The sequence below is a fragment of the Eriocheir sinensis genome, chromosome 70 (genome assembly GCF_024679095.1).
Source record: "Eriocheir sinensis breed Jianghai 21 chromosome 70, ASM2467909v1, whole genome shotgun sequence".
Lineage (NCBI taxonomy): Eukaryota > Metazoa > Arthropoda > Malacostraca > Decapoda > Varunidae > Eriocheir > Eriocheir sinensis.
The window spans coordinates 507,536-522,327 of record NC_066578.1 but is presented as its reverse complement, the minus strand read 5'-3'; positions in this window follow the sequence as shown (position 1 = coordinate 522,327).

Sequence of the window (14,792 nt, the reverse complement as noted above, 5' to 3'; positions counted from 1 at the left end):
ACTGGCGGAGACGGTATAGAACGCCCAGCCTCGAGGCTCTAGTACCTTTTGTGAGCTACCTCTCTATCATTGACAGCACGAGAACAAGCGTGATTAAACCAAGGCTTTTTAGCGTGAGGAGTAGAGAAAGAACGAGGAATGTATGCCTCCATTCCAGAGACAATCACCTCTGTGATGCGCTGAGCACACACAGAGGGGTCTCTATCCTGGAAGCAATAATCATTCCACGGGAAATCGGAAAAGTACATCCTCAGGTCGTCCCACCGAGCTGAAGCAAAATGCCAGAAGCATCGCCTCTTCGGTGGGTCCAGAGGGTGTACAGGAGCCATAGGACAGGATGCAGAAATAAGATTGTGATCGGAGGAGCCCAACGGAGAGAACAGTTTGACAGAATAAGCAGAAGGGTTTGAGGTAAGGAAGAGGTCTAGAATGTTGGGCCGGTCTCCAAGACGGTCGGGAATACGTGTAGGGTGCTGGACCAGCTGCTCTAGGTCGTTGAGGATAGCAAAGTTGTAGGCTTGTTCACCAGGATGGTCAGTGAAAGAGGATGAAAGCCAAAGCTGGTGGTGAACATTGAAATCTCCTAGGATGGAGATTTCAGCGAAGGGAGAGTGGGTCAAGATGTGCTCCACTTTAGAATTCAAATAGTCAAAGAATTTTACATAGTTGGTAGAGTTAGGTGAGAGATAAACAGCACAGATGTATTTAGTAATAGAATGACAATGAAGTCTTAGCCAGATGGTGGAAAATTCAGAAGAGTCAAGGTCGTGGGCACGAGAGCAAGTTATGTCGTTGCGCACGTAGGCGCAACATCCAGCTTTGGATTGAAATTTAGGATAGAGATAGTAGAAGGGAACAGAGTAGAGATTGCTGTCAGTAGCCTCAGAAACCTGTGTTTCGGTAAGGAAGAGAAGGTGAGGTTTAGAGGAGGAGAGATGATGTTCCACAGAATGAAAATTAGAGCGAAGACCGCGAATGCTGCAGAAATTGAGAGGAAAGAGGTTCGAGGAGTTATCAAGACACCTCTCGGGTCGGCAGCCAGAAGGGGAGTTCTCCCTGGGGGAATTTGTGGTCCCCCCCCCCAGGCGGGGACTCAGAGGCTTGGTGTATGTGCGCCATTTTGAAATTTTAATTTTGGGAAAAGGTGTATATGTTGTGTGAATGTAGTGTGGTGTGGATAAAGAGAGGATCTGTCTTTAGAGAGCATGCTGAACTACTCTCTGGTGTTGGTGAGACAATAGGGAAACGGTTAGTGAGGACATGGGAAGGGTCTTTGGAGGGCTTCAGCTCCCTTCTCACCTCCCATATATACCTCACCGGGAGTGGCTTGCGCCCGTTCGGTAGGTGTCTTCCTACCTACTCCAGCCATATATATATATATATATATATATATATATATATATATATATATATATATATATATATATATATATATATATATATATATATATATATATATATATATATATATATATATGTATATATATATATATATATATATATATATATATATATATATATATATATATATGCGGTGGCGTAGGTGGTAGCGTACTGGGCCCACATTCGCCGCGTGATGGACGACGCGGGTTCGAATCCCCACGCTACCACTCGGATTTTTCAGTCACCGCCGAGTGGCTTAAAACTACCCACATGCTGTCCTGAAGACCACCCATCAACCCGGACTCTAGAGGAAGCCGTCCAAGAGAATCAAGAACGAGTTCCGGGGGGGCAGCATGAGCCAATGCAAGATGGCGCCACTATAAACACTCGCCTGCGCCAGAACGGGCTGGGCCGACCATCAGGCCCCACCTGGAAGAAGCCTTGGGCCGACCATCAGGCCTCACCGGGAAGATGCCTACCGGCGCAATAGGCAACAACGTAAAAAAAAAAAAATATATATATATATATATATATATATATATATATATATATATATATATATATATATATATATATATATATATATATATATATATATATATATATATATATATATATATATATATATATATATATATATATATATATATATATATATATATATATATCAATGACCTCGAATCAAGACTGAAATCCACAATATCGAGATTTGCTGATGACACCAAGGTGGGTGGAAAGGCCCTTACAAACACCGACTGCGAAATCATTCAGAAAGACCTCATTTAAATTATCGAATGGTCGGAAAAATGGCAAATGTCCTTCAATGTTGACAAATGCAAAGTCATGCACATTGGGTCCAGAAATAATAACTACAAATACATTTTGAATGGGAAACCTCTGCAGGCGATGCAGGAGGAAAAGGATCTTGGAGTCACTATCAGGAATGACCTGAAACACGCGAATCACTGTAAAAAGAAAATCATATAACAAAGCCAACACTATGCTCAGGTTCATAACGAGGAAAGGATTCAACGACGCGCCACGAAGATGATTCCAACCTTAAGGGCCTAACCGTACGAGGAACGACTCAAGCGACTCAATCTCTTTACACTGGAGAAAAGACGTCTACGAGGGAATATGATTCAAGTCTTCAAGTACCTGAAAAGTTCAATAACGTCGACTACTCCAAATTCTTTGAACTGCAAACCAACTCAAGAACTAGAAATAACGGTTTCCCATTCATTCGAGTCGATGTAATAGACATTGGAAGGAGTTTCTTTTCGAACCGAGTCATCCCCCACTGGAACAATCTTCCCTCAGAAGTAGTAAATTCGAATACCGTCAACTCCTTCATATATAGAATCGACCGTCATTTCGCTGCGTCGGGAAAAAACTGAATACGAGGTGCTTTCATCTGCTCCTCAATATCGAGGTGCTTTCATCTGCTCCTCAATATCAAGGTGCTTTAATCTGCTCCTCAATAACGATGCTTTCATCTGCTCCTCAATATCGAGGTGCTTTCATCTGCTCCTCAATATCGAGGTGCTTTCATCTGCTCCTCAATATCGAGGTGCTTTCACCTGCTCCTCAATATCGAGGTGCTTTCATCTGCTCCTCAATATCGAGGTGCTTTCACCTGCTCCTCAATATCGAGGTGCTTTCATCTGCTCCTCAATATCGAGGTGCTTTAATCTGCTCCTCAATATCGAGGTGCTTTCATCTGCTCCTCAATATCGAGGTGCTTTCACCTGCTCCTCAATATCGAGGTGCTTTCATCTGCTCTTCAATATCGAGGTGCTTTCATCTGCTCCTCAATATCGAGGTGCTTTCATCTGCTCCTCAATATCGAGGTGCTTTCACCTGCTCCTCAATATCGAGGTGCTTTCATCTGCTCCTCAATATCGAGGTGCTTTAACCTGCTCCTCAATATCGTGGTGCTTTCATCTGCTCCATAATATCGAGGTGCTTTCACCTGCTCCTCAATATCGAGGTGCTTTCATCTGCTCCTCAATATCGAGGTGCTTTCACCTGCTCCTCAATATCGAGGTGCTTTCATCTGCTCCATAATATCGAGGTGCTTTCACCTGCTCCTCAATATCGAGGTGCTTTCATCTTCTCCTTAATATCGAGGTGCTTTCATCTTCTCCATAATATCGAGGTGCTTTCACCTGCTCCTCAATATCGAGGTGCTTTCACCTGCTCCTCAATATCGAGGTGCTTTCATCTTCTCCTCAATATCGAGGTGCTTTCACCTGCTCCTCAATATCGAGGTGCTTTCATCTGCTCCTTAATATCGAGGTGCTTTCATCTTCTCCTCAATATCGAGGTGCTTTCACCTGCTCCTCAATATCGAGGTGCTTTCACCTGCTCCTCAATATCGAGGTGCTTTCACCTGCTCCTCAATATCGAGGTGCTTTCATCTGCTCCTCAATATCGAGGTGCTTTCACCTGCTCCTCAATATCGAGGTGCTTTCACCTGCTCCTCAATATCGAGGTGCTTTCACCTGCTCCATAATATCGAGGTGCTTTCATCTGCTCCTCAATATCGAGGTGCTTTCATCTGTTCCTCAATATCGAGGTGCTTTTACCTGCTCCTCAATATCGAGGTGCTTTCACCTGCTCCATAATATCGAGGTGCTTTCACCTGCTCCATAATATCGAGGTGCTTTCACCTGCTCCTTAATATCGAGGTGCTTTCACCTGCTCCTCAATATCGAGGTGCTTTCATCTGCTCCTCAATATCGAGGTGCTTTCACCTGCTCCTCAATATCGAGGTGCTTTCACCTGCTCCATAATATCGAGGTGCTTTCACCTGCTCCATAATATCGAGGTGCTTTCACCTGCTCCTTAATATCGAGGTGCTTTCACCTGCTCCTCAATATCGAGGTGCTTTCATCTGCTCCATAATATCGAGGTGCTTTCACCTGCTCCATAATATCGAGGTGCTTTCACCTGCTCTTCAAGTTCAAGTGGCTGTTTTGCAGATTAAATCACCAGAGCGGGCAACCTCATAAGAGCCAATAGGCTTTATGTTGCCTGCATATACATGTTTCCATGTTTCCTCTCCTCCTCCTCCTCCTCCTCCTCCTCCTTCATTATTGGCCTCATTTAATTTTATTATATCGCTTATCTTCCTCCTCTGAACCCTCTCCCCCTTCTTCGTTCCCCTTCCCTTTTAAGTAATTTCTTTTAATTTTCTTTCCTTTTCTTTCCTTTCCTTTCCTTTCCTTCCCTTTCCTTCCCTTTCCTTTCTTTTCCTTTCCTTTCCTTTCCTTCCCTTCCCTTCCCTTTCCTTTCCTTTCTTTTCCTTTCCTTTCCTTTCCTTCCCTTCCCTTCCCTTCCCTCTCCTTTCTTTTCCTTTCCTTTCCTTTCCTTCTCTTCCCTTCCCTTTCGTTTCCTTTCCTTTCCTTTCTTTTCCTTTCCTTTCCTTTCCTTTCCTTTCCTTCCCTTCCCTTCCCTTCCCTTCCCTACCCTTTCCTTTCTTTTACTTTCCTTTCCTTTCATTTCCTTCCTTTTCTTTCCCTTCGCTTCCCTTCCCTTCCTTTTCCTTTCCTTTCCCTTCCTTTCATTTAATTTCCTTCCTATCCTTTTCCATCGCTTCCCTTCCCTTCCTTTCCTTTCCTATCCTTCCCTTCCCTTCCCTTCCCTTTCCTTTCTTTTCCTTTCCTTTCCTTTCATTTCATTTCCTTCCTTTCCTTTTCCTTCGCTTCCCTTCCCTTCCTTTCCTTTCCTATCCTTCCCTTTCCTTCCCTTCCCTTTCACCAAAGGGAAGGTCAATGAAAAGTGTGAATATTTATTATTATTATTATTATTATTATTATTATTATTATTATTATTATTATTATTATTATTATTATTATTATTATTATTATTATTATTATTATTATTATTATTATTATTATTATTATTATTATTATTATTATTATTATTATTATTATTATTATTATTATTATTATTATTATTATTATTATTATTATTATTATTATTATTATTATTATTATTATTATTATTATTATTATTATTATTATTATTATTATTATTATTATTATTATTATTATTATTATTATTATTATTATTATTATTATTATTATTATTATTATTATTATTATTATTATTATTATTATTATTATTATTATTATTATTATTATTATTATTATTATTATTATTATTATTATTATTATTATTATTATTATTATTATTATTATTATTATTATTATTATTATTATTATTATTATTATTATTATTATTATTATTATTATTATTATTATTATTATTATTATTATTATTATTATTATTATTATTATTATTATTATTATTATTATTATTATTATTATTATTATTATTATTATTATTATTATTATTATTATTATTATTATTATTATTATTATTATTATTATTATTATTATTATTATTATTATTATTATTATTATTATTATTATTATTATTATTATTATTATTATTATTATTATTATTATTATTATTATTATTATTATTATTATATTATTATTATTATTATTATTATTATTATTATTATTATTATTATTATTATTATTTTTATTATTATTATTATTATTATTATTATTATTATTATTATTATTATTATTATTATTATTATTATTATTATTATTATTATTATTATTATTATTATTATTATTATTATTATTATTATTATTATTATTATTTTTATTATTATTATTATTATTATTATTATTATTATTATTATTATTATTATTATTATTATTATTATTATTATTATTATTATTATTATTATTATTATTATTATTATTATTATTATTATTATTATTATTATTATTATTATTATTATTATTATTCTTATTATTATTGTTATTATTATTATTATTATTATTATTATTATTATTATTATTATTATTATTATTATTATTATTATTATTATTATTATTATTATTATTATTATTATTATTATTATTATTATTATTATTAATTATTATTATTATTATTATTATTATTATTATTATTATTATTATTATTATTATTATTATTATTATTATTATTATTATTATTATTATTATTATTATTATTATTATTATTATTATTATTATTATTATTATTATTATTATTATTATTATTATTATCATTATTATTATTATTATTATTATTATTATTATTATTATTATTATTATCCCTTCCTTCCTCCTTTCTTTCTTCCTCCTTTCCTTCCTTTTGTCCTTCCTCCTTTCATACTTATCTCCCTTCCTTTTCCTTCTCTCTCCCTCCTCTTATTATCTTTCCCTTCCTCCTTCCGCTTCCTTCTCTTCCCTATCATCTTTATTTTACATATATATTTCTTATTTTCTTCTCCCTTTCCTTCTTCTTCCTTCCTTTCCTTTTCTTTCCCTTCCTTTCCTTCCTTTTCCCTCCATCGTTTCCCTTCCTCTTCCTTCCTTCCCTTCCCTTCCTTTTCTTTCTCTTCCCCATATTTTTTGTAAATATTTTTTCTCCTCCTCCTCCTCGTCCTCCTCCACCACCACCTCCTCTTCTTATAAGCTTTTAATTCTCTCAGCTGTTCCTCATTTCTCTCTCTACCTCATGATATACAAATCCCTGTTTTCCTCGCCTTGCTGTCTTTACCTCACAGTTATTCATCTCTCATAGACTAGCTCATGAAATAGTCGTGACCTGTTCTCCCTCTCTTTCTGCATCATTCCTTGGAACGTTATTCATATTCCCATGTCCTCCTTTCTAAATATCCTTCCTTCAATTATTTCTCCCATTAACTATCTTATTCTCCTTCCTTCCTTCCTTCTTCCCTCCCTTTCTTAATTTGTATCTTTCCTCCTTTTTATTTTCCTTAGATTCTTTCATCCTTTCTTTCTTTAATTTTTTTTCTCATTTTGACTTATTCGATGTTTTTATCTTTTTCCCATTATTTCAATCTCTCTTCTCTCTTCTCCGTTTACCGTTTACCGTTGATGATGTTTCAGAGCCATGCTGGTGCATGGCTCTGCGAGGGCCGTCAACAATTACGATGTTAGCCTCGATAACAATCCCCGATGCACTTATTCAGAACGTCGTAGTGAGTGAGTGAGTCGTGATTGCTTTCATGAATAGCTTACTGATGTCCTTTTGATAAAACTTGGCATCATCAAAGTCACTTGGCCGTTATTGGGTTCACAGTAAATTATTTCCAACACACTGAACATTTAACACACAATTTGTCTTTGAGTACAAACACTAATTAATAGCCATGATCGGTAATGTTACGAAATCTCTCAATTTCGGTGTGAAGTACTACACAACACTGGTCATTCACTGAGTGGTTGATTTCAGGCTTCTTGTACCTCACACAATCCTTCAACGCAATCCTTCGATTTGTGATCGTCAGTGCATTTGAAACATTTTCGGGCGTTTCCATTGCTCTTAACAGTACAGTTGACCTCAAAATGGCCGTATCTCTGACAATGATAGCATCTAATTGCACGGAATCTGTCTCTCCCTGTTTATATTCTCCATTCTAATTTCAACTTGTCATGATTCTTGTGAGTCAGCTCTCTCACAGTTGGATCACACCTCAGAATGTAGTGCATTGTGCCGCCAGCTGCAGGCTTACTAAAAAACAGCTCAATCTTATTCTCAACACCCTCAATTGTGTGTAAGAACTCATTGCGGTCTAAGATGGACTCCTTTATTTTTTCCTTGGACTCCTCATTTTCAACATTGCATATCATTATCTCTGGTTTCATCTTTCCAACACTCTTGGTACTAAGACACCAATTGTTGAGCAGCCTCATCCCTTGTGTTCTCATTGTCAGAGTTCATGACAATATTACCTCCATTTGTGAATCTTGAATCAGTTATGTGAATGCCATTCAATGCCTGGGAGACTTCATCCTTCATATCTGTTGCCTTCTTTTCCTGGTTAGAAGCTTCCACAACAAGAGATTCTTCCTGACTTCCCTGTCTCTCTTCGCCACCTCAGCCCAACTAAGATTTGCCTTGTCTGCACGAACCGCGTCAGCAACTGATCCCAGCTCCTCCTGCACCTTCTCAGCCCTTGCTTCAACCTCATCGATCCCTAACACTAGATATATCTTTAGATAATTCTTGGTTGAATTCATCCATTTTTACCACAATGCTGGTAGCCAGAGATGCGTTATGAAGGCATGGGGTGCAAATGCAGTTAATTTTATGTATATTGCTTAATTCCAGACAAATGAGCACACTCCACATGACACCATTCAGGACACAAAGAGCATCCAATCCACTTCTCGCCTGTGAAATCCTCACAAACGAAACACAAAACTTATGTGTTTTCCTCGATCTTAGTCATTTGTACTGGGTGGGGTAGGGTGACATGATCACTTGACAGTAGCCTCTAGTTTTTAGGGTTAATTAATTTATTCTACTGGCTCTGTGTGCGCTATGAATTATATAAATACAACGTATTATTATATTATTTCACAATATTCCAATACAACGCCCCCTAGCCCTCTCAACTGAACCAAATCGCTTAAATTTCGCTCACTGCCCACCCCCCAATACATTTAACAGACTGAAAACTGGGCCCCCACAACATGCTGTGCCCAGGACCCCCAAAACTCTAAATCCGGCCCTGTGTGTGTGTGTGTGTGTGTGTGTGTGTGTGTGTGTGTGTGTATGCTTAGAAAAATTCATAAGGAATGAACACACACACACACACACACACACACACACTCACACACACACACACACTGTATATAGAGAGAGAGAGAGAGAGAGAGAGAGTTACCGAATATTATTTTTAGTGTTATGTTATCATGAGTTTCTCTCTCTCTCTCTCTCTCTCTCTCTCTCTATATATATATATATATATATATATATATATATATATATATATATATATATATATATATATATATATATATATATATATATATATATATATATGTGGAACACGTTGAAACAACTCGTACCAAGTAACAAAAACACAACCTGTCCACTACTCTTAGAAGACGAAAAAACAATCAGTGATGAAATTAATAGATTTAATAGATATTTTGCAAATGTTGGGAAAGAAACTTTTGATAAATCACACCAAAACGTATTAAATCATGACAATGAATCACAACTCAATGCATGTGACACCATAAACCCAACATGTGATATGTTAAGACCTCAACCACCTGACTCCCAGACTATTATACTAGTACTGAAACAACTTAAAAACTCTTCCGCACTTGGCTCAGATGGCATTCCAACGCTCTTCTTAAAAGAATCTTTGCCAGTTATAATAACGTACTTAACATGCATTATAAATACCTCAATAACAACTGGAACATTCCCGTTACCATGGAAACACTCAGTAGCCGTCCCTATTTTTAAAGGCGGAGATACAAGCGACCCAAAAGACTATAGACCAATATCACTTCTGCCCATTGTCTCTAAAATCCTGGAGAAAGTTGTAACAGGTCAGCTAATCCAACATCTTGAAGGAAACCATCTCCTTAATAACACACAACACGGCTTTAGAGCTGCACTGTCTAGTGAAAGCGCTCTACTAACACTATCCAATAAACTTTATAAGAACATTGATAAAGGTAACATATCCTTAGTTACTTTGTGCGATTTGTCAAAAGCATTTGACGGTGTCAATCATCAAATATTACTGAACAAGCTAAAGGAGCTGAGAATAGATACATTTTGGTTTAGTGATTACCTTCGTGACAGAACTCAGTCTGTCCGTATCAACAAACATATTTCAGATAAATTAGACGTCTCCTATGGAGTTCCTCAAGGATAAGTGCTCGGGCCTATCTTATTTTTAATGTACGTAAATGACGTCTCCGATTGCCTCGTCATCCAGTACGCGGATGACACACAGTTCATACACACGGGAAACATAGACAGAATTCAAGACCTAATTCGCAGAGGAGAGGAAACTTTATTAAAATCGAAAAGATATTTCCAATTAAATGGCTTAATGTTAAACACAAAGAAAACCCAGTGCATGTTTATTGGAAGTCGGGGAATGACATCCCAGATCCCACAAAACATCCACCTACAGGTTAATGATAGTAACATCATCCCCAGCACCTCCCTCAAGAACTTGGGTGTATATTTTGACGCTCACTTGACTTTTGATGCGCACATAAACAAAATAAGTAGTAAGATTTTTAGTACCATTATGTACATAAATCGTATAAAAGAGAACTTTAGCAAAAAGGCAAGAATTACAGCTGTACAATCGCTTGTATTAAGCATAATTAATTATGGAATAAAAATATGGGGCACCGCTAATAAAACACACATGCAACAAATTCAAAAATTGCAAAACTATGCTGCAAAGGTTGCACTGGGTGGCGGCGCCAGACGTGACCATGTGACGCCATTCTCAAAGGAACTCGGTTGGCTGAAGGTAAACAAAAAATACGAGTACGAACTAGGCGTAATGACCTATAACATCATAAAGGGAAACGTACAGTCGACGATGGAGAGTAGTGTCGCGGTTTTCAGAATGTTTAGCCTGGTGGCGGTATCTGGCAACTATACCACGGTGACGCATTCACTGGCGATGTTAGTGACGCGTATCAGTGTGTACCGTGTGTGTGTGACCGTATAATTATAATATTGTATAATATTATATTATAATATAATATAATGTAGTTAGAAATATACCAGATTACATGAATTCAATTTAGAAATGCGATAATGAATGTCTTCTACATGATGATGATGATAACGACGAGGTAAAACATCACGAACAGTCTGAAACACTTTTTCTTATTAAACTTTGAAAATACCGTGTGCAATGCTGTCCTTCACAGAGGCAGGCAGTAACTAATGCTCCTTACCATCAAACAGCAAATAGGCTTGAGGGTCTGTTTAACTCGCAGCCTTAATTCCCGTCACTATAAAGCCTCAAAGACAATTCAGATCATCAAAAATCTAAAATTATTTATCCGTGAAGATTACGTAATATCTAAGTATAAATACGTGTGTGTGTGTGTGTGTGTGTGTGTTGAGTGCGAGCGCGGAAAAGCCCGCGGTCGACGACGCCATCATGTGAACGTTTATAGCCTATTATTACGTATAATTTTTTTTAATAAAGAACAAGATCTCGGCTGTTAGGGATTTATTTTTTAAGTTAAAAGGCATAACAATCTCCCTTAATAAGTGCAGTATATTTTTAAATGTATCATAGTTTGATAAACAACTTAGAATTGCTCTTGACTAAATTTGACCGAAACTAAAAGCTCGTGTCAAAATGTAGCGACAAAGCCTAAAGAAAAAATATTTATCAAGCGTTAGCGACGGGCACCTTTGATAAATATCTATCTTAAAATTATGGAGAGTGCACCTGTGACCACCGATCACCACAACAGTACGATTTCGATAGGATATAATAATTTTCATGTCGCGTGGAGGGGTTGCCAGATGTCGCTTTCTGAACGAAACTTACTGGACAGTGTGACACTACTCTCTATAGCCGACTGTACCGAGCTATTTGTTTTATTTGCCATATGTGAGTGACATGAGCACTGTTCCTACCAGACAGCAGCATCAGCTGCACGTCCCCAAAGCATGCACCAATACAGGGGCAAGATCCATGCTTGTGGCTGCACCAACACTCTGGAACAGCCTCCCTCTCGCGATTAGGAATGAACAATCTTTACCATCTTTTAAGAAGCAATTGCACCAATATCTTTTTAGTGACCAGTTCAATATGTAGTCTTTTTTAGTCTTTTATTAATGTATTTTAATATATTTTATTTCTCTTTTAATTTTAATATTTTTATTGCACATCTATTCTAAAATTAGACCCCTTGCCGTAGATAAAGGCAGGACAGGATGTAGCTACTATGTACTTATATACTCATGTGCTTTATTGTATAAATGTGAAGAATAACCATTGGAAAATGGAATAAACTTCTGAATCTGAATCTGAATCTGAATCTGAATCTCTCTCTCTCTCTCTCTCTCTCTCTCTCTCTCTCTCTCTCTCTCTCTCTCTCTCTCTCTCTCTCTCTCTCTCTCTCTCTCTCTCTCTCTCTCTCTCTCTCTCTCTCTCTCTCTCTCTCTCTCTCTCTCTCTCTCTCTCTCTCTCTCTCTCTCTCTCTCTCTCTCTCTCTCTCTTAATTAACACTCACCTGCTAGTTTGTCTCACCTCGGCAACTCATCTCGCTCATTAAGTCATCTCCGTAATTAAGGTAAACTTGCTGCCTTGCCTCCTCCTCCTCCTCCTCTTCTTCCTCCTCTTCCTCCTCCTCCTTTTCCTCCTCTTCTTCTCTTCATTTTACTTATCTTCCTTTTATCCTTACGTTTACCTTTCCTCTCTGCTCCTATTCATCCTCCTTCCTTTGCAGTTTCTCTTCCTCTTCTTCGTATCTTCATCCATTCCCTCTCCCCTCATCCTTCCTATTCCCTTAGTGTCCTCACGTCATCCTTCCCCTCTGCCCTTTAAGACAACCTAACCTTTCCTATCTCCAGCTGATCCTACCGGGCTTTCCTCCCTCTCCCCTCTTCCTCCTCCTCCTCCTCCTTCTCCTCGTCCTGTATTCCTTACCCCTCTCATATCCACATCCTCATCCTGATCTACCCAAAACCCTTTCACTGCACTTATTATGGCACTAAACCCTCCATTTCTCCTTTCAACCTGACGAGTTTCCCTTCCCCTTCTCCTCCTCCTCCTTCCTCTCTGAGACCAAAGCGAGAACGAAGAGGAGGAGGAGGTGGGGGCAGGAACGTGGGGGGCAGCAGCAGCGTCATGAGTCCTTCTTGTTCACAATTATCCAAGGATGTGTGTGTGTGTGTGTGTGTGTGTGTGTGTGTGTGTGTGTGTGTGTGTGTGTGTGTGTGTGTGTGTGTGTGTGTGTGTGTGTGTGTGTGTGTGTGTGTGTGTGTGTGTGTGTGTGTGTGTGTGTGTGTGTCTTTCTGTGTGTGTGTGTGTGTGTGTGTGTGTGTGTGTGAGAGAGAGAGAGAGAGATTTACATAGATTTACATAGAAAATCAGACCACACAGACCCCATGGTCCAGACTTGGTGGTCTGTCCTTAAACCTAATTGATTTTACATTAATCAGAAGACTCCAAAACGTTTGCATTTCTACTCTAGTTGATATTAAGTTGAAGGAAGTGACGGTCGAGCTTGTTTTTGAAGGAGTCAATCGTGTTACACTGGACCACTGATGGTGGAAGCTTATTCCATTCTCGCACTACAACGTTGGTGAAGAAAAATTTTGTGCAGTCTGAATTTACTTGTCTACATCTGAGTTTTACGCCATTGTTCCTCGTGCGCAGACTGTCATCGATCATAAACAATGTTGATCTGTCTACATTCGTGAAACCATTAAGTATTTTAAAACATTCGATCAATTTTCCTCGGAGGCGACGTTTCTCAAGAGAGAACATGTTAAGGGTAGAAAGCCTTTCTTCGTAGGATTTGTTGCGCAAGGAAGGGATCATTTTCGTTGCCCGACGCTGAACACCTTCTAATTTAGCAATATCCTTTGCATGGTGGGGGGACCAAAACTGTATCGCATATTCCAAGTGGGGTCTGACTAAACTGTTGTAGAGCGGGAGTATTACATCTTTATTCTTGAATACAAAGTTTCTTTTAATGAAGCCCAACATTCTGTTCGCTTTATTTGCTGCATCGATGCATTGCTGTGAGAATTTGAGGTTTGACGCGATTTTGACCCCCAAGTCTTTGACGCATTGAACGCTTTTGAGTTTAACGCCGCGCATTTCGTAATCGAACTTCTTATTCCTCGTTCCAACTTGAAGGACCTGGCACTTGTCTACGTTAAAGGGCATCTCCCATCTATCCGACCAAGCTGAAATTTTGTGCAAATCCTCTTGGAGGCTTTGCCTGTCTTCGTCAGTGAGAACTGAGTTACCAATCTTTGTGTCGTCTGCAAATTTACTAATGCGGTTATTGAGTCCAGCATCCACGTCGTTGATGTAAATAATGAAGAGCACTGGGCCAAGGACCGAGCCCTGAGGGACGCCACTAGTGACAGGCGCCCACTCTGAGTTAAATCCGTCAATCACTACTCTTTGTTGTCTGTTGCTCAACCAATTCGCAATCCATTGGTTTACTTGACCGTCAATACCTATTTGCTTTAATTTGTAAAGTAATTTATGATGCGGGACTTTATCAAACGCTTTCTGGAAATCAAGATAGACTACGTCCAGTGTTTTGGTTACGTCATAAACAGTGAAGAGGTCGTTATGAAAGGTTAATAGGTTTGATAGGCAGGATCTTTTGTTTCGGAAGCCATGTTGTGAGTCCCCAATCAATGAGTGGTTTTCAAGGTAACTCACAATTTTGTCTCTAATTATGCCCTCAAGTAGCTTACCTACAACCGAAGTTAGACTAATGGGCCTGCAATTACCTGGTACTTTTTTGTCTCCTTTCTTGAAAATCGGTGTCACGTTAGCCTTTTTCCAATCT